Source organism: Rutidosis leptorrhynchoides, chromosome 6 (genome assembly GCF_046630445.1).
Source record: "Rutidosis leptorrhynchoides isolate AG116_Rl617_1_P2 chromosome 6, CSIRO_AGI_Rlap_v1, whole genome shotgun sequence".
Taxonomy (NCBI): Eukaryota; Viridiplantae; Streptophyta; class Magnoliopsida; order Asterales; family Asteraceae; genus Rutidosis; species Rutidosis leptorrhynchoides.
Window position 1 is genome coordinate 42,163,118 of NC_092338.1, and position 23,442 is coordinate 42,186,559.

At 36.1% G+C, this 23,442-nt stretch overlaps 1 pseudogene; it reads right to left on the reverse strand.

Moving 5' to 3' along the window:
- Positions 1–23,442, reverse strand: part of LOC139853593 (isoleucine--tRNA ligase, cytoplasmic-like) — a 33,903-nt pseudogene that overhangs the window by 5,756 nt on the left and 4,705 nt on the right.

Below are 23,442 nucleotides of genomic sequence, written 5' to 3' on the forward strand. Positions count from 1 at the left end.
CACTCACCTTTTACCGACGAGGGAGGACGATCCTGTAAATTTATCCAACGTGTCATAAGAAACCACAAAGCTTTTAGCTTTTCCTTCTTTTGGCTTTAATGGAAGCTCTTATAATCGAGATTCAGCAACAACATAAACTTTACCGTTGGACTTACTCTTCACCTGATTTTATTTGAACTTATCATTGATTATGCAAATAACTTTAAAATAATAAGACAAAATTGTACGGTTGGTCCCCGTAGTTTTCATTAAATGAAGTCGTTAGGCCCTGATTTTTTTTTTTAAGTGGTTGATCCTTCTCATTTACAAATGTCTAGTGGATGGTCCCTGTTTAGGGACCAACAACGCCAGAGGCGATTCTAAGTGAAGATTCGTGGGTCACGTGACACCGCTAGTTTGAAAATTTTTAATAGAAAATACACTGTAAATTTTACAGGACACCACTAAATTTAAATGTATGACCCCATATATTTTTCAAATCTATAGTTTTTCTTTTAAATTGTATATGACACCACTAAATTATACCACTTGGACCCCAATTTTTTTTGAATTTATAATTATTTTGAACGTAAACTATTACCAAAATAGCAATATAATATAATTGGTACTGAAAAAAATTTTGGGACACCATTGAGTTATAATCCTGAAATCGCCACTGAACAACGCCCACTTTATAAACAATGACAACGACCACCCAGCCCATAAAAAGAACAACCACAGGAACCACTCAAGTCCATTTTGTAAACTACAGGGACCACCCGCGCGATTTGTAGGACCAATCACTTCGAAAAAAGATCAGGGACCAATGACTTCATTTAATGTAAACCACAGGGACCAACCGTGCAATTTTGTCTAATAAAAATCCTAACTTTTCACATAAGGTGGAAAAACGGGTATCGGAACAACACAGGCCTTAGACCGATTGTAACGGCATCAAGTAACGTCGTTACTTGCCGACGTGTAAGCCAAGTGACGCTAGAAACTGGAGTAACGGGCCGTTACTTGACGGCGTTACTTCAACGTTTGTACGAAAGAAACGGGGAAAGCAACGGCCATCTTGGCCACATGGCGTCCGCTGGTTGGTTGGGTTATTTAACCGTTTGAAATTTGACCGTTTCCTTTTTTTTTTTTTTTTTCATTTCAATTTTCCTATATATATTTTACATACATTTCAACTTAAACGCATTTAACTTAAACACTTTCATTTTTTACACACATTCAACCAAAAAAAAATAAAAATGTCTAATTCTCCTAACACTCCAAACACTCCTCGAAGTTAATGATTCCGATTCACAAATGAACAACAAAACATCGTTTACAAATCTAATGATATTCGGGAGTCCAAATGCTCCCGGAGTTTCAAACCGACCTATCCTTACACCTAGTCCACAAAATTTTGCCGACGTTCATCGTAATTTATTTGGCTTAAATCAACCGTTAACTTATGAACAACAACAACAATGGGTGTCATACCCCGTCCTAATCCATCTGGACGAAGTCACCAACATCTGGTCCCATTGCGATGATCGACTCCAAATAATGTCTTTAAAATGAGCAAATGCACAGCGGAAGATTTCTTTCATACCTGAGAATAAACATGCTTTAAAGTGTCAACCAAAATGTTGGTGAGTTCATAGGTTTATCATAAAATAATAAAATTCATTATTTTGATAGACCACAAGATTTAAATCGTGCATGGTACAAATGGGCCCGAATCCTATACCCACTTGTAATGTACATGCGATATCTTTTAAATACAGTACACCTTTCTCGTGTATGAAATCATCTTTCATAAATCTTAGTAACCGTACACATATCTCGTGCACAAAAATAACATACACATAACCTGTGTATAAAATCATTCTCTCGATACATAACATTCACTTTTCATTTCATTCATACCTTGGCTTGGTAACCGACCTTAACATATAATGCGCATAATAATATCCCCAAAACAGAACATCTCGTCTGTATAATAATCATATAAACTTCGAAATACTAAACACCACGCCCACTAGCTCTTCCGTCTAGTGAACATTCTGGGTGGGGGTGTTAAACCCGGTAGCTACCTTTAGGATTCGCGTCAATTAGGCGTGCACTAATTTTCAAAATTAGTGATGTTCCCTAATTCTTAGGTTACCAAGCAATAATAATCAGGGGAACAATATTCATATCAATTGTGGCAATTATCACGTCCACATAATTCAATGGTGGCAATTATCACGTCCACATAATTCATTCGAGGAATGTTTTGCTTGTGTCTATCTCGTCAAACATTTATAAAAGCATTTCATGTATTCGCAGTTCAAAATGTATTTCAAAAGCATTTAATAAAGCAGTTGTAAAAGTAGCGCATGTATTCTCAGTCCCAAAAATGTAAAGAGTAAAAAGGAATCAAATGAACTCACCATACTGTATTTTGTAGAAAAAATACATATGACGTTATTGAACAAATGTAAGGTTGGTCTCGGATTCACGAACCTATATCAATTATATATATTAAAACATATAATAGAAATCAAACGAATTTATATTATTAATGATATACTTGTTATTTTAGTAAATTATATGTTATATGTTTTAAGTATATTGTTATGTACTAATTGTTATTTGGTAAGATAATACTAATATTAATAAATAAAAAGTTGTAATTTCTTTATAATGATAATATTAATGATATCAATAATGTCAATTCAAATAAAAATGATAATTTTATTAATAATGTTATTTTTAATAAAAATATAGTTTTAGTAAAAATGATAATTTTAACAATAATGATAATAAAATAAAAAGTATTATTTTTACAATAAAAATTATAATTTTGATAATAACTCTTAATACTAATAATACTTATTAATAATACTTGATAGTAATTAATGTTAATAATAAAATAATATCAATGATAATAATAGTTATAATAATAATAATAATAATAATAATAATAATAATAATAATAATAATAATAATAATAATAATAATAATAATAATAATAAAAATAATAATAATAATAATAATAATAATAATAATAATAATAATAACAATAATAACTACCTTTGAAGCTTTTCACAAAAATAAATGCCTGAGACAAGGCTCGAACTCGCGACCTATCGGTTACACCCAACCTTCCTTAACCATTCTTCTATCAGTATTTTTCTATTTTAACATCCAGTTAATATCTATATAACCCGTATCTCTATAACTCGGCCCAAACTGAAAGTCCAACAACCCAACTACTTCGGCCCAATTATCTATATCTTTTAAAGTTACGGTCCAAATTATAATAAGCAAGTTCACGGCTCCCATAATAAATATAAACGCCCGCAATATTTAAAAAGAAAAGAAGAAAAAAAAATATAACAACTCCACAATCATGAGCTATATATCGGCCAACTTGACCCACTTGTTCCCCATGTGGGAACTCTTCACAGAATCACATATAATACTATGTCCACTATACTAGTCCACTGGTTAAAATTAATTCCTTTAAAGTGTCCATTAGATTAATCAACCAAAAGCATCGATCAGTTGTAGGTAGTGGTAGTAGCTTTGATCGTAACAGTAGACCAAGAGTTAGCAGTCGCATAAATAACAAGTGGTGTTTGTGTTGGGTTGCGGTTTGATGGTCTCATGGCTGAAAACAAAAAAAAAGAAAAGAGAGGGTGGTGGTAATATGGTTTATAGTGTTTGTTTGAGTTATGTCGATATGTATCAATTTTTAGGTGTTATTAAAGTATAATTAGAATATAAGATGGTGTTCGATTGTACAAGCAACAATCGTATTTGCTGTAGTTAAAGGATAAAGGATCGAAGTAAAAATAATTACCATGGCTTGATGGTATCGGTTCCTGGGGCAGACACAAAACAGTAGCAACTATCATTCATGGTGGTGGTTTATGGGTTTGTGAGGTGGTTAAATGGGTGGCTGTTTGGTCACATAAGGTAGTAGTAACAGCAAAAAAAAAAATATATAGCTTGAATTTTCTGTTGTAAAACTGAACCAGAATCAGCAAGATGAAGTGGGTTTTTAGTGGAGTTTGCCGGAGGTGGTTGTTCGTGGTAGCGAGGGTGAAAGAGGAAAGTGGTTATGGATGAGAGGTTCTCGGTTATAACAACAAAAAAAACAAAAAAAATGGGTTCAATGGTGATGGTAGTTCGAAAGTGATGGTTTGATGGTGGGTATTGTGATTTGTAGAAGGTGGTGACAGGCGGTGGTTTAAGGTGGCCAGAAGTGGCGGATGAAGGTGGAGCTCAAAGAAGTGAGAAAAGTGATTAGCTAAGTGAGTGTGTTGTTCTACCTGCCTATTAACTACATCTCTATATATCAATATACTCCGTAAGACTTATATTGTTAAGAACAAAACACAACTAATAATTAATAATAATATATAGTATAATAATATAACAACACAGTAATAATAACCAAAATTTCAAGAATTACACAGTTAGCATACGCTTGAATTGGATTATCCTACCGACAGTTTATCCCGGACGGCTATATAGTGCCCATTGCTAAACAGTTAATGTATAAAAGTGTCCCTAAAAATCTCAAATTTTTAGATTAAACATATTTAATTATTTCACTCATTACCTGATTGAAACCTGATCAAAAAGGTTCAAAAATTATTTATTTTCTGTTCAGATTTATATGTACGGAGTACTAATATTTAAACTTAAAAAGGTAAAAATACTTTTAACAAATCTAAAATCTTCGTAATCGATTTACAGTTCAACTTTTATTTTAATCCATCATAAACTTATATTAAATCTATATGAACGCTAACGAAATGTCAACCGAGTATTACTGATGTTTACTAATTAAGCTCGAAATCATTTATATTCCCTTTCTTTATATAAACAGTTTTAAAATAGCAAAGTTAATTACTAAAGCAAATATATTATATATTTTTAAACAAATAGATTTAATATACCTATATATATTTACAAGTAATATTTATATACATATTTATATATATCTATATATTCTATAGTTTCCATTAATCGCATTTTATTTTATTTATTTTACAATATAAATCCTAATAATCATATTATATAATTTTCTAAATTATATTTCAAATTATAAATACCTATTTAAATATATATGTTATCTATTTACAAATAGTTGTTCGTGAATCGTCGGGAATGGTCGAAGGTTAATTGAATGCATGAAACAGTTCAAACTTTTCGATACTCAACATTACAGACTTTGCTTATCGTGTAGAAAATATGAAATCGTATCGAGAGTTTGGTTCAAAATTAGTCGAAATTTTTCGGGTCACTACAGTACCTACCCGTTAAAGAAATTTCGTCCCGAAATTTGAGTGAGGTTGTCACGGCTAATGATAAGAATGTTTTCATGATGAATATGAGTTGATAAATAGAATTTTTCTCATCAGTTAGTAATATGGATGAAACAATACGTTTATGTGAAGAGTAGGAGTGAAGCTATCACTAAAGAGTGAAATGAAAAAGACAAGTTTCATCATAACTTTTAACTAGTCATGATTGAATTTAGAAAATAAGGTGCGTCTTAACTTTTGACGTTGTCTGGTTGAATTCCGGAATTCAAGAGATTTAAAAGAAAATCTTGGAAATCTATAAGATCTGATGCTTTGGAATTTATGGAAATTAAGATTTCTTTAATTAAATGCGATCATCTGTCTCGATTGCTTTGTCTGGTATTTCCACTATAAATGAACTTCTTCCATTCCATTATTCCCACAACTCTCAACTTTTATACTTCAGTTCATATTTCCAAAACATTTGCCAAATTATCAGAAGTCACTGGAAAAGATGAAATTATCAAGAAAATATCTTCATGATTTTGTTTAGAGATTTAGTAGAATGTAAGAGTCGTGTAACATAGCACATGATGACGTTATGATCTGTGAATCATCACGTTCCATTTAGAAACTCAGCATGACTTACTGTAATATAATCACGTTGATCAAGTGTCATTATATTATACTAACTCATGCATCAGTTCCCAACATTACTTCAATAACATTCATATTTTAAGCTCGGAAGTTTACAGAATATAGAAACTAACAGTTTCTATATGATTGTAACACTGATAGCACGAAGAGATTAATGATTTTAGATAAGAATAGTTATGAAAATATCTTCAGAAATATGGAGGATATTTATAATGAAAGATATGATGATATCTTAGAATTTCTAATATCGAAGGATGGTGAAGAAAATTTGTCTGCAATAATTTGGAGTCAGAAGCAAGGTATTCCCTAAAGATTTCATCAGAAACAGAATCATCAGGATTCTAAATGTACAAGTTTAGTCTTTGTGATTTGTTCAGAGACTCCCTCGTAGTTTGCTCATTCAGTTTTTCAGTTTCAAACTTTTTCTGAGCTTTGCCAACATACAATTCTTTATCATCAACTTTTGGTTGTTGAGGTAGTTTACAGTTTTTTTTTTTTTTTTGTTGCTTCATTCAACTTTTCAAAATTCAGATTATTAATTCGCAGAATGGGTGCTTTTCAGAATTTCAGAATGGAAGATCATAGTTCTAAGAGATAAATGTTATATGGATACATATAACTGTTGATGTGGAAACGTTGCGAGACTCACAATACAGATTTGCTGATTCCTGATAATTGGTATGGCAATTCTTGTTACAAGATGCGGATGAGTACATGATGAGACTTCAATAGATAAATACAGTGATTTGTCGGAGAGATTTAAGCCAAAGAGCAACGAGGTTGCTGGTGCGTCTGCTGGTAATATGGTGAAATATAAAAGGTTCCCTGGTAACAATAAAAGAGCACGCATATATATCAAGGTTATAATAAGGTTGTTTCGAATGAAAAGTCGAAGTTGACTTGCTGAAGCTGTGACAAAATTTGCTACTTTGAAAGGGATTACCAAGTTATTTTGGGTAATAATAACACTAAGGAATTAGCACAGCTACGCGTTAAACGTTTACTCAGTTGCCAAGAGTTTTTCAGGTGCATAACTATATGCATAAATCTTTCCTTTCGTGGATGAAGTGCGGTTGATTCATCCTATCGTTTGAGGTGTTTTCAAGAATCATGAAAGGTTTGAACGCAGAGTGTAATCATCAAGATACAAATGAAATCAAGTGGCAAACTTGAAGAAATGTTTAGTTTCATATGTTATAATCAGTATTTTAATTCATTTTAATTGTCCAATATTATTCGTCCACAGTCGATAGTCCACAGTTTAACAGTCCAATCATTCATATATAGTTTTTAATATATAATATTCGAATTAATTAATACGTATCGTAACCCGTGTACATGTCTCAGACTTGATCACAACTCAAACTATATATATTATTGTAGAATCAACCTCAACCCTGTATAGCTAACTCCAGCATTACTGCATATAGAGTGTCTATGGTTATTCCAAATAATATATATAGATGCGTCGATATGATATGTCAAAACCTTGTATAAGTGTCCCGATATTTAAAGTACGTAAAATAAATAACAGAAATTAAATGACGATAAATAAAATTGCGAGAATTAAAATTGCGATAAATAAAATGCGATAAATGAATTGCGATAAATAAAAGGTAATACGGAATTAACAGTTAGCTAGGAACAGTTAGCGTGGATTCTTAACAAAATTTCTCATAGTTAATTTGTTTGTTTCTAACAAATTTTATTTTGTCCAATGTTTTCTTCATTATGCCACTTGTTGGATTCTGATAAATCAAAATCCAAATATGAAATTGGATGAAAATAGTTATCCTGCGGTGAACGGATTCGTATATCTGTGGATGTAGGTAGGATAGTAAATGACTGTTGAATCAGATTCGAAGAATGTAAAATGTAACTTATTAATGTGAAATCTAAATATTCCTTGGGTTTACCTACCCGTTAAAATATTTTCATCATTAACAGTTTTGTACGAAAGAATTTTTAATTACAATCTTTCAGAAAACATATATACATATATATTTCCTTTAGATGTAATCATGGATTTAATGAGTCAATATGATATTAAAATCATTTGATTTACCATTAGAACAAGAATATATAATCTCTAAAACATTAGAGATTACTTAATCGCCATGTCGAACGAAAATAAAATAGATAGAATGATACGTAGTACGATGATTATACTCGAGGTACAGAATGAGATGTTGAGACATGGATTGTTGATGGTACTGGTGCTGTTATTGATGGTACTGTTGGTGCCGGTGTTGTTGCTGAAGCTGGTAAATTTTGCACCATTTTCTCCAAATTGATTACTCGAGCGCGAAGTTCGTTGACTTCTTCTATTATTCCGGGATGATTGTCGGTCGGAACGAGCGGGTGAATAAGGTTTAGAATTTTAGATAGAATATAATCGTGGCAAGATACTCTGAAAATGAGTGTGGAAATGGTGTTTCGAATAGGTTCGCAGGTAAATGCTTTCTTCGCCAAGAGGGGAATGTGGTGGATGGAAAGGATCGCTTTCTTCGCGTCTCCATCGATTAAGTCGTCTACAAACCCATCAGATGAATTGTGGATGGCTGATTGATTAATTCATTCTGGTGACACCGCTTTTAGAGCTTAGGTGAATATCCATGTCGGAATAGCTGTCGAAATAACTATCGGAATAGCTATCGAAATCTAAGGGACTCGAACTGGTTGAGGGATTCATCTCGTACGATCATATGAAGGATTTTCGATAAGAAATAGATTATAGGATGTAGATTAGTACCCTGCAATACATAATTTACATATGTATATATAATACTAAAATCTCATAAGTTACGGAGGAATCTACGGAAGCTGTCAGGCAAAGGTAACAATAACAGATACGCTAAGATATGAATTAGCAGATACGCTAAGATATAAGTTTTGTCTATACACTATTCATGCAATCAATGCAATAAGATGTGTCTAGACTAAGAATGATAAGCAAGCGATTCCCTAAGAATGATAAGCAGGTAATTTTCGACACAAAATGATAAGCAAAACTTTTGACATGCAGACACGGTCGAAGTCCAGACTCACTAATGCACCTAAACAACTATCAGTTAGACACACTAATGCAAGACCTGGTTCGCTAAGACCACCGCTCTGATACCACATGTCATGCCCCGTCCTAATCTATATGGACGAAGTCACCAACATCTGGTCCCATTGCGATGATCGACTCCAAATAATGTCTTTAAAATGAGCAAATGCACAGTAGAAGATTTCTTTCATACCTGAGAATAAACATGCTTTAAAGTGTCAACCAAAAAGTTGGTGAGTTCATAGGTTTATCATAAAATAATAAAATTCATTATTTTGATAGACCACAAGATTTAAATCCTGCATGGTACAAATGGGCCCGAATCCTATACCCACCTGTAATGTACATGCGATATCTTTTAAATATAGTACACCTTTCTAGTGTACGAAATCATCTTTCATAAATCTTAGTAACCGTACACATATCTCGTGCACAAAAATAACATACACATAACCTGTGTATAAAATCATTCTCTCGATACATAACATTCACTTTTCATTTCATTCATAGCTTGGCTTGGTAACCGACCTTAACATATAATACGCATAATAATATCCCCAAAACAGAACATCTCGTCTGTATAATAATCATATAAACTTCCAAGTACTAAACACCACGCCCACTAGCTCTTCCGTCTAGTGAACATTCTGGGTGGGGGTGTTAAACCCAGTAGCTACCTTTAGGATTCGCGTCAATTAGGCGTGCACTAATTCTCAAAATTAGTGATGTTCCCTAATTCTTAGGTTACCAAGCAATAATAATCAAGGGAAAAATATTCATATCAATTGTGGCAATTATCACGTGCACATAATAATGGTGACAATTATCACGTCCACATAATTCATTCGAGGAATGTTTTGCTTGTGTCTATCTCGTCAAACATTTATAAAAACATTTCATGTATTCGCAGTTCAAAATGTATTTCAAAAGCATTTAATAAAGTAGTTGTAAAAGTAGCGCATGTATTCTCAGTCCCAAAAATGTAAAGAGTAAAAGGGAATCAAATGAACTCACCATACTGTATTTTGTAGTAAAAATACATATGACGTTATTGAACAAATGTAAGGTTGGCCTCGGATTCACGAACCTATATCAATTATATATATTAAAACATATAATAGAAATTGAACGAATTTATATTATTAATGATATACTTGTTATTTTAGTAAATTATATGTTATATGTTTTAAGTATATTGTTATGTACTAATTGTTATTTGGTAAGATAATACTAATATTAATAAATAAAAATTTGTAATTTCTTTATAATGATAATATTAATGATATCAATAATGTCAATTCAAATAAAAATGATAATTTTATTAATAATGTTATTTTTAATAAAAATATAGTTTTAGTAAAAATGATAATTTTAACAATAATGATAATAAAATAAAAAGTATTATTTTTACAATAAAAATTATAATTTTGATAATAACTCTTAATACTAATAATACTTATTAATAATACTTGATAGTAATTAATGTTAATAATAAAATAATATCAATGATAATAATATTTACAATAATAATAATAATAATAATAATAATAATAATAATAATAATAATAATAATAATAACAATAATAATAATAATAATAATAATAATAATAATAATAATAATAATAATAATAATAATAATAATAATAATAATAATAATAATAATAATAATAATAATAATAATAATAATAATAACTACCTTTGAAGCTTTTCATAAAAATAAATGCCTGAGACAAGGCTCGAACTCGCGACCTCTCGGTTACACCCAACCTTCCTTAACCATTCTTCTATCAGTATTTTTCTATTTTAACATCCAGTTAATATCTATATAACCCGTATCTCTATAACTCGGCCCAAACTGAAAGTCCAACAACCCAACTACTTCGGCCCAATTATCTATATCTTTTAAAGTTACGGTCTAAATTATAATAAGCAAGTTCACGGCTCCCATAATAAATATAAACGTTCGCAATATTTAAAAAGAAAAGAAGAAAAAAAAAATATAACAACTCCACAATCATGAGCTATATATCGGCCAACTTGACCCACTTTTTCTCCATGTGGGAACTCTTCACAGAATCACATATAATACTATGTCCACTATACTAGTCCACTGGTTAAAATTAATTCCTTTAAAGTGTCCATTAGATTAATCAACCAAAAGCATCGATCAGTTGTAGGTAGTGGTAGTAGCTTTGATCGTAACAGTAGACCAAGAGTTAGCAGTCGCGTAAATAACAAGTGGTGTTTGTGTTGGGTTGCGGTTTGATGGTCTCATGGCTCAAAACAAAAAAAGAAAAGAGAGGGTGGGGGTAATATGGTTTATAGTGTTTGTTTGAGTTGTGTCCATATGTATCAATTTTTAGGTGTTATTAAAGTATAATTAGAATATAAGATGGTGTTCGATTGTACAAGCAACAATCGTATTTGCTGCAGTTAAAGGATAAAGGATCGAAGTAAAAATAATTACCATGGCTCGATGGTATCGGTTCCCGGGGCAGACACAAAACAGTAGCAACTATCATTCATGGTGGTGGTTTATGGGTTTGTGAGGTGGTTAAATGGGTGGCTGTTAGGTCACGTAAGGTAGTAGTAACAGCAAAAAAAAAAAATAGCTTGAATTTTCTGTTGTAAAACCGAACCAGAATCAGCAAGATGAAGTGGGTTTCAATGGAGTTTGCCGGAGGTGGTTGTTCGTGGTAGCGAGGGTGAAAGAGGAAAGTGGTTATGGATGAGAGGTTCTCGGTTATAACAACAACAAAAATAAAAAAATGGGTTCAATGGTGATGGTAGTTCGAAAGTGATGGTTTGATGGTGGGTATTGTGATTTGTAGAAGGTGGTGACAGGCGGTGATTGTGATGCCCCGTACAAAATCATCGTGTACGAATCATCAACAACAGGATCATTAAAAGGTTAAGTACTATATGCTGTAATAAAAGAAGTTGCAATCACGATAAAAAGCTGACGTCATAACCGACATCAAATGTTTTACACCAACAGTATGCTTCTACGAATAGCAAGCATGAATAAATGTATGTGACCCTTAGGTCGTTACAAAATATAGTTTCAAAAGTATAAAAGTTTGAATGCAAGATAAACAGTTCATGCGGTGATAACACTAGAGCAGCGGGTGTCTACGGCAAGACTAGCACGACAGCGGAAGCAAATAACCTTAAGCACCTGAGAAAAACATGCTTAAAAACGTCAACACAAAGGTTGGTGAGCTATAGTTTAAGTATAACATTATGTAAGGTAGGCCACGAGATTTTGGTGCTACAAAGAGCGTTTCAAAACAGTAAGATAAAGTATATGTTAACCGTGGGCACTTGGTAACTAACTTAACGTTTATACCCCCTGAAAGTACACTTGGCAAGTGCGTATGTCTACGAAGTATTAAACACTCATTAAATGCTAGCGCGACTAGCCCGAGTGGGGATGTCAAACCCTATGGATCCATATCTAAGATTCGCGTTCACCGGTTCAAAAACCAATGACTAAACGTTACCGAGCTAAAGGGAATGTTTCTGCCGTTGTATAATCCACACATATATAAGTTTAAGTACTTGTGCCTAGTATGTAAAACATAAAATCCGCATGTATTCTCAGTTCCCAAAATAAGTTAAAGTAAAAAGGGAATGCTATAACTCACAATGATAAAGTAGCGGTAAAGTATGACTCGGAAAGTAAGCAAGTAATGAAGGTTGTCCAAACGGGTCCTCAAACTAAGTCAAATAGTACTAAGTCAGTAAATCGTCTGAATAGGTTTAAAAGTATGTAAATAAGGTCTTAAAGGTCATCATCATTCATCATCAACAAAAATGCGTAAAGTAAGTTTCGTTTATGAAAGTAGTTTAAAACAAAGGCTGAGTTCGGTCAGTCACCACGACCTCCATACCTACTGAAATAAGGTGAGACCAGTGGCCATGGCTCCTTCTATGAGTCCTTTAAGTGTGGTAAAAATTACAGAAGCAAACTCGTCTTCGTTTGACCGTGACGACGGTCTAAGTGCGAGTAGGTCTGAATTTTCAGCACAACGTTAAATGGACATAGTGACTATAGGAGGGCCATAAATCCTAAACCGTAACTTGGATTAAGACGAGTCCTATATGAAAAGTTATCTAATCGAACAGAGCTATCTAAAAATCATAATTACAGTAGCCCAGGTCATACGGGTCAGACACAGAAATAGTAGAACAATAGGGTCAGTAGGTTCCGGTGGTTCTTGGTGCTCGATGCTTATCATGGTTCTCATCCTTGATGCATATAGCTTTAAGTGTACAACTCGTTGATGTGTTTGCATAATTTTCACCAAGGTTTGAACATCATAACCCAAGTGTAAGTCTAAGACATGAAGCACAACTCACTTAAGTGTTGCAAGTGTTTTGATGAACCAAAGTTACATCAAAGTCTTAGATCTAACACAAATATGAACTTTAAAACTAATAATAAGTTACAAACTTGAAAGTGAACTTATGAAATCAAGATCTTAAGTTGTAGAACATAATTCTTAGTTTGATCTTGAAGATCCAAGACTCAAAAGTCTAGACCTAACATAAGTGTACCAAGTTATAATTAAAGAAACTTACTTACATGTTCTTGAACTTTTAAAGTTAATTTTTGTTCAAGATTAATGAGATCAAAGTTAACTAGTAACATTTGACCAATATTAACCAACAAAAAAAATGAATTTAAAGTACATAATATAAGGTAGTAAACTAAGTAAATAAGTAAATTATTCATGGTGGTTCATACTTTAAAGATTCAAACCAAAGTTTGATCTTTAAGAAAGTAAACTTTAAAGTTTACTAACATGAATTACAAGTATGATTTTTACAACCATGAACTTACAAACTTTAAAACTTTAAAGGTAGAACATAAACTAGTAAGTTTATGTTCTTGAGTGTTCTTGTAAATACAAGATAAAAGAAGAATCTAACTAGAAAGTTGATCCTTGTACTAGTAAGTAAATAACAAACAACAAGTAAGTAAGTAAACCATAAACATGAACAAGTAACAACAAGCAAATGATGATGATTATGCTTATGTTAGGCCACGGTTTTGGATCAAAAAAAGTAGGGAGAAAAGAGTTTGTTACTTACAAGTCTTGAGAGAAAAATGAGATGAGAGAAAGTGTGTAAGTAAGTGTGTGTAAAAATGAGGAAGTGAAATGAGAGAAAGCAAGTAAGTAATTGATCAAAATTTGAAACCAAAACTCTCCCCATCTACACCTAAGGCCGACGGTTTTGGGAAGAGGAATGGGGGAGGAGATTGTTCACTAGTCCATGCACGGTAAAGCCTTAAAAGTGTGGATAAAAGATGGGTTTACATGGGGATTATATGTTAACTAGATTCCAATTGTTCTTAACTAACTAGTTTCCATTTACAAGTAATACTTACATGTGATGATGGGCTAATTAAGTCCATATAAGAAGTAGGGTGGGCTTCATGGGTCCATTGACACTAATAAAGGCCCAAGTTCCAAGTAATAACAAGTTAAGTCCAACAAAGCCCAAGTAATTAACATATAACCTTTGTTAATTAAAATGATTAATAAAACTTAATCATGAATGTAAATAATACTTGAAAATATTATTCGTGTAAGTTTCGTGTGTCACAAAGACGTTTCGGGCAATTAAAGTCAAGTACGGGCAATCATGGCAACATGTAAATGTAATAACGTACATTCGTTTAATCACAAGTATTAATAATAACAATTATTAATAAATAAACGTTGGAAAATCCAGGGTCATTACATTACTCACCTGTTAAAGAAAATTTCGTCCCGAAATTTAAGCTGAGGTAGATGGAGGAGTCGAGAAAAGGTGAGGATACTTCTGCATCATTTGATCCTCTCGCTCCCAGGTAAACTCAGGTCCTCGTTTGGCATTCCATCGCACTCGGACGATTGGAATCTTATTGCGTTTCAAAGTTTTGATCTCTCGATCCATAATTTCTACAGGTTCTTCCACAAAGTGGAGTTTGTCATCAATTGTAAGTTCCTCAAGTGGTATGATAAGTTCAGGTGCCGCAAGACACTTCTTCAAGTTTGACACGTGGAAGGTAGGATGAACTGAGCTCAATTGTGCTGGTAGATCCAAACGGTAAGCAACGGGTCCAACACGTTCCAAGATTTCAAAAGGACCAATGTATCGTGGGTTCAACTTTCCACGTTTTCCAAAGCGAATCACACCTTTCCAAGGTGCAACCTTCAACATTACATGATCACCAACGTTGAATTCAAAATCTTTACATTTAAGATCAGCATAACTCTTTTGATGATCACGGGCAGTCTTAAGTCTAGCTTGAATCTGAGTAATCTTCTCTGTCGTTTCATGGACTACTTCGGGTCCGGTGATTTGCTTTTCGCCTACTTCGGCCCAACAAATAGGAGATCGGCACTTGCAACCATACAACGCTTCAAAAGGTGCAGCATTAATGCTCGAGTGATAACTGTTGTTGTATGAGAATTCGGCTAACGGCAAATGCCTTTTCCAAGCCTTTCCAAAATCAATGACACATGCACGCAACATGTCTTCCAAGGTCTGAATCGTTCGTTCACTTTGCCCGTCAGTCTGAGGGTGATAAGCAGTACTCATGTCAAGACGAGTTCCCATGGCTTTTTGCAAAGAACGCCAAAATTAAGAAGTAAAACGGGGATCACGATCGGAGATGATCGATAAAGGTACACCGTGACGAGATACAACCTCCTTGATGTATAGTTGAGCAAGTCTTTCCATCGTATCTGTTTCCTTCATCACTAAGAAGTGTGCAGATTTAGTAAGGCGGTCAACGATAACCCAAATAGTATCATATCCGCCCACCGTCTTGGGTAGCTTGGTGATGAAATCCATTGTTATCCGTTCCCACTTCCATTGTGGGATTTCTGGTTGTTGAAGTAATCCAGAAGGTCTTTGATGCTCGGCTTTAACCTTCGAGCAAGTCAAACACTTACCAACATAAGTCGTAACGTCCTTTTTAAGATTCAGCCACCAATACTGTTCTTTAAGGTCATGGTACATTTTTCCCGCTCCAGGATGAATCGAATATCTCGATTTGCGTGTTTCATCAAGTATAAGGTTCCGTAGATCTCCATAAAGAGGTACCCAAATTCTTCCAGCATAACATCGGAGTCCAGACTCCCTAACCTCGAATCGAGAAACAAGTATGTTCAAATTTTTATGAGATATATTCCCCTCCTTGAGAGCCTCATCTTGGGCTACTCTGATCTGGCTGTTAAGGTTCGAATGAATGGTGATGTTCAGAGCCCTAACACGAAGAGGTGACGTCCTCTCCTTTCGGCTTAAAGCGTCAGCTACAACATTGGCCTTGCCAGGATGATAACGTAGTTCACAATCGTAGTCGTTGAGCGTCTCGATCCATCGACGTTGTCTCATATTCAGTTGCTTCTGATCGAAGATATGCTGGAGACTCGTGTGAGCGGTAAAGATAGTACTCTTAGTTCCATAAAAATAGTGTCTCCACAATTTGAGCGCAAAGACAACGGCTCCAAGTTCGAGATCATGAGTAGTGTAGTTCCGTTCATGAATCTTCAGTTGGAGGGAGGCATAAGCGATCACCTTTGATCGTTGCATCAGTACACAACCAAAACCACTTTTCGAAGCATCGCAATAAACGACGAAATCGTCACTGCCTTCAGGAAGCGATATGATAGGTGCGGAGGTTAACTTCTTCTTCAAGGTTTGAAATGCTGATTCGTGTGTGGGTTCCCAAATAAACTTCTTACCCTTGTGAGTCAGTGCGGTCAAAGGACGCGCAATCAGAGAAAATCCTTTAATGAACCTTCGGTAGTAACCGGCGAGACCTAGAAATTGGCGAATATGAGTCGGAGTAGTGGGGGTCTCCCACTTGCTGATAGCTTCAATCTTGGTGGGATCAACTTTGATACCCTGGTCGCTCACAACATGACCCAGAAATTGTACTTCCTTCAACCAAAATTCACACTTGGAGAATTTGGCGTAAAGTTGCTCTTGTCTCAAAAGTTCAAGTACTAGTCGGAGGTGTTGCTCATGCTCTTATTCGCTCTTAGAGTAGATGAGGATATCATCTATGAAGATGATAACAAACTTATCCAAGTACGGCTTGCAGACACGATTCATGAGGTCCATGAACACGGCAGGTGCATTTGTAAAACCGAATGGCATCACGAGAAACTCATAATGACCATAACGAGTTCTAAATGCAGTTTTTATCACGTCACTTTCCTTCACCCTCAACTAGTGATAACCGGATCGCAAATCGATCTTCGAGTAAACGCTCGATCCTTGTAGTTGATCAAAAAGATCGTCAATTCGTGGAAGAGGATACCGATTCTTGATTGTCAATTTGTTGAGTTCACGGTAGTCGATACACATACGGAAGGATCCATCCTTCTTCTTCACAAACAACACAGGTGCTCCCCAAGGCGAGAAGCATGGTTGGATAAATCCTCGATCAAGTAGTTCTTGTAGTTGGCTTTGTAATTCTTGCATCCCGGAAGGTGCGAGTCTATAAGGTGTGCGAGCTACAGGTGCAGCTCCTGGCACTAAATCAATCTGAAACTCTACTGCTCTCTGCGGCGGCAATCCAGGAAATTCTTCTGGGAAGACATCGGAAAATTCGTTCATAATTCGAACGTCGTTCACGCTCTTCACCTCAGTTTCTACCGCTTTCACATGCGCTAGGACAGCAACACGTCCCTTCTTCATAATCTTTTGCGCTTTCACGCAACTAATGAGGTTCAACTTCGAGGAACATCTCTCTTCGTAGATAACCAGTGGCTCACCGTCTCCTTGTGGTATACGAAGAGCTTTATCTCCACAAATAATATCAGCCTTTATCTTGCTCAACCAATCCATACCGACTATCACGTCAAAAATTCCCAGTTTGATAGGTATCAAATCAATTTCAAAATCTGCACCAGCTATGTTGATAATAGCTCCTCGACTAATGTGGTCAACTTTTTCAAGTTTACCGTTGGCGACCTCGACAAGCATACTCTCTTTTAACGGGACTAACGACCAATTAATCTTACCGCAAAAATGTCTACATACATATCTTCTATCCGCACCAGTATCAAATAAGACAGAAGCTAAAAGATTGTTGATTTTGAATATACCTGTCACCAAGTTGGGGTTTTCGCGTGCGTCCCTTGCATTAACATTGAAAGCTCTAGCGCGCGGTGGTCCGCCATCTTTTCGCTTATTTGGACACGCATTTCTGAAATGGCCCGTCTATCCGCATTCGTAGCACTTCCTCGGCCCTGTGGGGTTCGGTTTCCCATTCAAAGTGGTGACCTTGCAGTCTTTTCCAACATGCCCAGTCCGTTGGCACTTCTCACAAACAACATTGCAATACCCAGTGTGGTGTTTGTAACACCTCTTGCATTGTGGTAAGGTTCCCTTGTAGTTTGGGTTGGAGTTGGTGTTGTTGTTGGGGTTTCCACCGTTGTTGTTTCCCCTGAAACCCTCATTTCGTTTCGCCGGGTTCTGTTCATAGTTTCTTCCCATGTTGTTGTTGTTGTTATGGTTATCCCATTTGCGCTTCTCACTAGTACCTGCTTCAGTCTTAGTTTTCTCCGGTTCATCGATGGTTATTTGATTCATTAAAGTATGCGCCATGCGCATCGCTTCGGGAACATTTGGTGGTTTGGATGAGGTGACGTTTCCCTTGATGGACTTAGGGAGTCCCCAGAAGTATCTCTCTATTCGCTTGAATTCCGGGGTGACCATTGTCGGACACATAAGAGCTAACTCAAGAAACCTCCTGTTGTAACCATCAAGGTCGTTCTGAACGGCCTTTAACTGCATGAATTCCATTTCCATCTTTTAGATTTCGGTTCTCGGACAATACTCCTCAATCATGGCACACTTAAATTCTTCCCATGGCGTAGCATACGCCTCATCAATGCCTTGTGCCTGTGCCATTGTGTTCCACCACGTGAGCGCGCCGTCTGATAGTGTGCAAGAAGCAAATTTGGTTTTGCTGTCCTCCGAACAGTTGCTAACTCGGAATACTGATTCAAGTTTCTCGAACCATCTGGTGAGACCAACCGGTCCCTCAGTGCCGCTGAAGTTATGTGGTTTACAGCTCTGGAATTCCTTGTAAGTACACCCATTTCGAACGAGTTGAATAACCGGTGGTGGTGGCGGTGGCGGTGGAGCTTGGGGTTGCATTTCCGCAATGGCTGCGGCTACACGTTCTTGGATCATGTCTTCAATTTGAGCAGCAGTAGGTGTGGATCGACCGTTAGCCATGGTGTTCTATACAAACATTTTGACTCAAGTCAAAATCCAGCATTCAATATATAATAATATAGTATATAACAACCAACATGTAAACAGCACAACACATGTTAATTAAGTAACACAAGTTGATACAAGTACCGCAAAACACCATACAGTAACGTAAATAGAACACTTGTGCAAAAAGTAACATCACAAAGTTTCCATTCATTAATAATAAGTTTCATACATCATGATAGATTTGTACAATACATAAGTGAAATATGAAACTACAACTAGATTACATCATGAAATCTAATACAAAAGGTCCTACGGTGAAGGTGGGTGTAGGATGTCTAAAACTTGAGCCAACTGCTCCTCGAGCTCAGTAATGTAACATCCCGCGTTTTTCGGTTAAATTTATTTTAACGCCGTCTTTTTTTTTTTTATATAAAATCTTTCGTATTTAAATTAATAGTTCCGTTGAGTAACGTTCATAATAATCCCGTTATTTAATTTTAACGTCACCCGTTTACTCGAGCGTTTTTTTTTAAAATATTCGTTTAGCTTATTCCCGCACCCGCTCTGAAACTTGAGGGACTAGTTCCGCCACTTGACCAAAGAGGTGGCTAGTAGTTGACTAGTCAACCACTCACCACCTCCACCCACTCATTCATCCATTTCTTTTTTTTTTTCTTCTTTCTTTCTTCTTTTTTTTCTCTCAAGAACACAAACATAAATCATCATCTAAATCCGGATCGGGAAGCAAACTTCAAAACAAATTACATATTCGTGATCCTCTCATCATCCTCTTCGATTTGGTACCAATTTCATCCATTTTGGGTAACTTTCTAAAATCACTAATTTTCTTTAAATTCGTGTTTTTGACTTGAAATTGTGTTAGTTAGTGTCTATGGCTCGTGTATAATATGAATATATGTTTTGTTTGCTCGATTTGTTGATTTGGAGTAACTAGTATGAACTTTGAAATGGGTGTGCTTAATCTTTGATTTTGGATGATTAAATGTTGTTTAATTGTTAAAGTTCATGTATTAATTGTGTTACTAGTATCATTAGCTACATTTTGATGTGTAGGTTGATTAAGAAAACTTCAAAAACCCGATTAAGGATTTTGTGATGTTTGACTAGGGTTTGATAGTTCTTGACATGAACTTTTGATGCTTGAATGTCATGAAATGTTAATTGTTAGTGTTTAGTAGTAATGTATGCTTCATTACCTTCAAAACGGCATATCATATGTGTAAATTGGTTGCCCGAATCATGAAATGCGTTTTACAAACTTGAAACTTTGATTATGAACGTTCATTGAACGTTTGACGAGAATTTGATTATTGTAAATGATGTTTTTGATTGATGATATGTGGTTAGTTGTATTCCTCGTCAAAATACCTTTTCGACGATATATGATAGGCATTATAAGTGTTTGCGGGTCAAGAGTTGGGTAGAAAAGGTTTTGGTTCGTGCACACTTGGAAAAACTGACCAGAATTCTCTGCCCAGGTAGTGGCGAGGCGCGCCACATCCCCGCGCGGCGCGCAGAATCACCTGGCCAGATTCTGACCTCTTGGACCCATTTCACGTGAAATGTTTGACTAGCTATCGACCTCCGATTCACATGAAACTTGTTCTAATATACTTGTATATGAATAACTAGCATAGAAAAATAGTCCGGGACCCGACCCGAACGTGTTGACTTTTTTGTTGACTTTGACCAAGTTTGACTTTTAGTCAAACTTAACCAAACTTTTATGCAATCGTTCTAACATGCTTTTATACGTGATTCTTGTATGAAACTTGACAAATTGATTCACATGCTATATTTAATCGAGTCGTAACGAGCCATAGGACTAATTGAACACATTTCACCCGACCTTGTGTCGTAACCGGTTAATTGATACAACTTATTTGTTTAGGTCAAGGCTAAGCAACTATCATGCATACGTTACTTTGTGAAGTACTTTTATACTCGTGCACTCGAGGTGAGATCATAGTCCCACCTTTGCAAATACTTTTATACTTTTAAATCGTGGGCTGAGAAACATATACTTTATATACATTTATACGGTTTATACTTTCATACTTTGAATACAAATGCGAATACAAGAGCAAAGATACATACGAGTTAGAACGAAAATCCTCAAGTTCAATTACCATTAGTTACACTTGTAGGGTGTGAGCGAGAAATTATGTTGTGTGGCCATGCGGGTTTGACGAACCCTCATCTGACGGATGAAACGTATTTTCGGTATATAGTGTAGGTTCTAACACTATTATGCAGAGGTAAGATTCAGTTAAGTTTTGGTAATTGGGTGCTCGTGATACAGACAACATCTTTTGGGATGTATACGCTTGATATTCACTTTATACTAAATCTTATGGTTTACAAACACATCTTTTGAGATGTATACTTTTTGATACAAACACATCTTTAGAGATGTATACGCTCGATACTAAACCTTGTGATTTAAAAACATACTTTTACAAATACATTTATGATCTCACCAACGTTTTTCGTTGACAGTTTTCTACATGTTTTCTCAAGTTCATACTTGGCTACTTGATACATGCTTCCGCACTCTTTGATTACTTGATTGGAGTCAACCATGCATGCATACGCTAGGGATAGCACTTTTGGATTCAAACTTTTGTTTACATACTTACGCTATTTATAGCAACTGTGTTTTTAAACTAATTATGTCGCAAGTTATTTCATTTATACTTTATGACTTTTGTAAACTTAGACTTGTTGTCGAACGGTTTTGTAAACTAAACTTGCAAGTCTTGTACCTTTCAAATGAATGCGACATAATTTTGGTCAAACGAGTCTCATATAGGGACTACGACCACGCAACGGGACCTAAGTTAACGGCGCCGTCAATAACGGTTTTGGTCGGGTCGTTGCAAGTAACCCGAGCTCGGAGGATTCCCACCTCCCTCCTCAGTTCCTCCTTAGAAGGAGATGGTGGGGCAGGCGGTGCAGGCGGTGCAGGTGGTGCGGGTGGTGCAGGTGGTGCCGGTGGTGCAGACCGCACGAAACGGGGTGCAGACGTTTCGGCTCCAGAAATAGTCAGTACGTAACGGGGTGTCTTACGCACTTGTGGGTCAGCAGGGTACGTCACAAGCTGCTTACGAGCAGTAACCCTACGACGTCGACCAAACGCGTCAGTGAAGGCTCGTCCTCCGTTGATCCCCGGAATGATGGTACCGTCGAAGCGATACCGCTTCTTCGGCGGGGTGGAGGGTGGCTGAATAGGTACATCAGTAGGGTCCTCATCATCACTGCAGTCGTCTGAGGAGGTGTCGTCGGATGAAGCATCAATGGATGACGGGTTGTCCGAATCATGTGGTGGCTGTACGGGTGGCTGAACTGGCCGTCCGTGGGCGGCCATCATCTGTCTGTATCTGCCTGGCGGAATCGGCACTAAACGTCCATTAGGAGCGCGTCGGCACGGCATGCGCATATGGTTACGGAATGGCCCTTCCCCGAACTCCGCGGGAATCACAACACCACCGATGCGGGGCTGTGGCTCCGAGGGTCCGGGAGCAGACGGAGCTGGAATCTCCGTAGGGTCCACGTGTCCGTCAATAGTAGCCACTGGTGCCGGCGCACTACTACTAGCTCCGGAAGACGAAGCGCCGGGGTCACTGGTGCGTATCGGGATCGGTGTGTCGGCAGCAGCAGCAGGTGGGGCGGCTGACGAGTCTGGACTGCCCAAAACGATAGCAGGTGGAGTATCCGACATCTGAACAAGGAAAAATAAATTTTTCCATGTCAGTAAGTCATAAAGCAAGCATGTATTAGGCCAACAGTTTAAATCATGTATAACAATAAGTACCATGGCAATAATAACGAATCGTACAGAGGTAGCATGCAATCGAAAGCAAGTAATATCATACAATAGTGAAATCATATAGTAGCATATGGCATATAGCAGTAAAAGTAAGCAGCAGCATGCAGTAAGTCAGCGGAAACAAGTAAACTAGCAAGTTGTAGATTAGTCCTATTAGTGAATCCTAATCGGGTCGGTCTTAGACTCACTAATGCAACCTAATTCCCTACAACCAATGCTCTGATACCAAATGTGATGCCCCGTACAAAACCATCGTGTACGAATCATCAACAACAGGATCATTACAAGGTTAAGTACTATATGCTGTAATAAAAGAAGTTGCAATCACGATAAAAAGGTGACGTCATAACCGACATCAAATGTTTTAC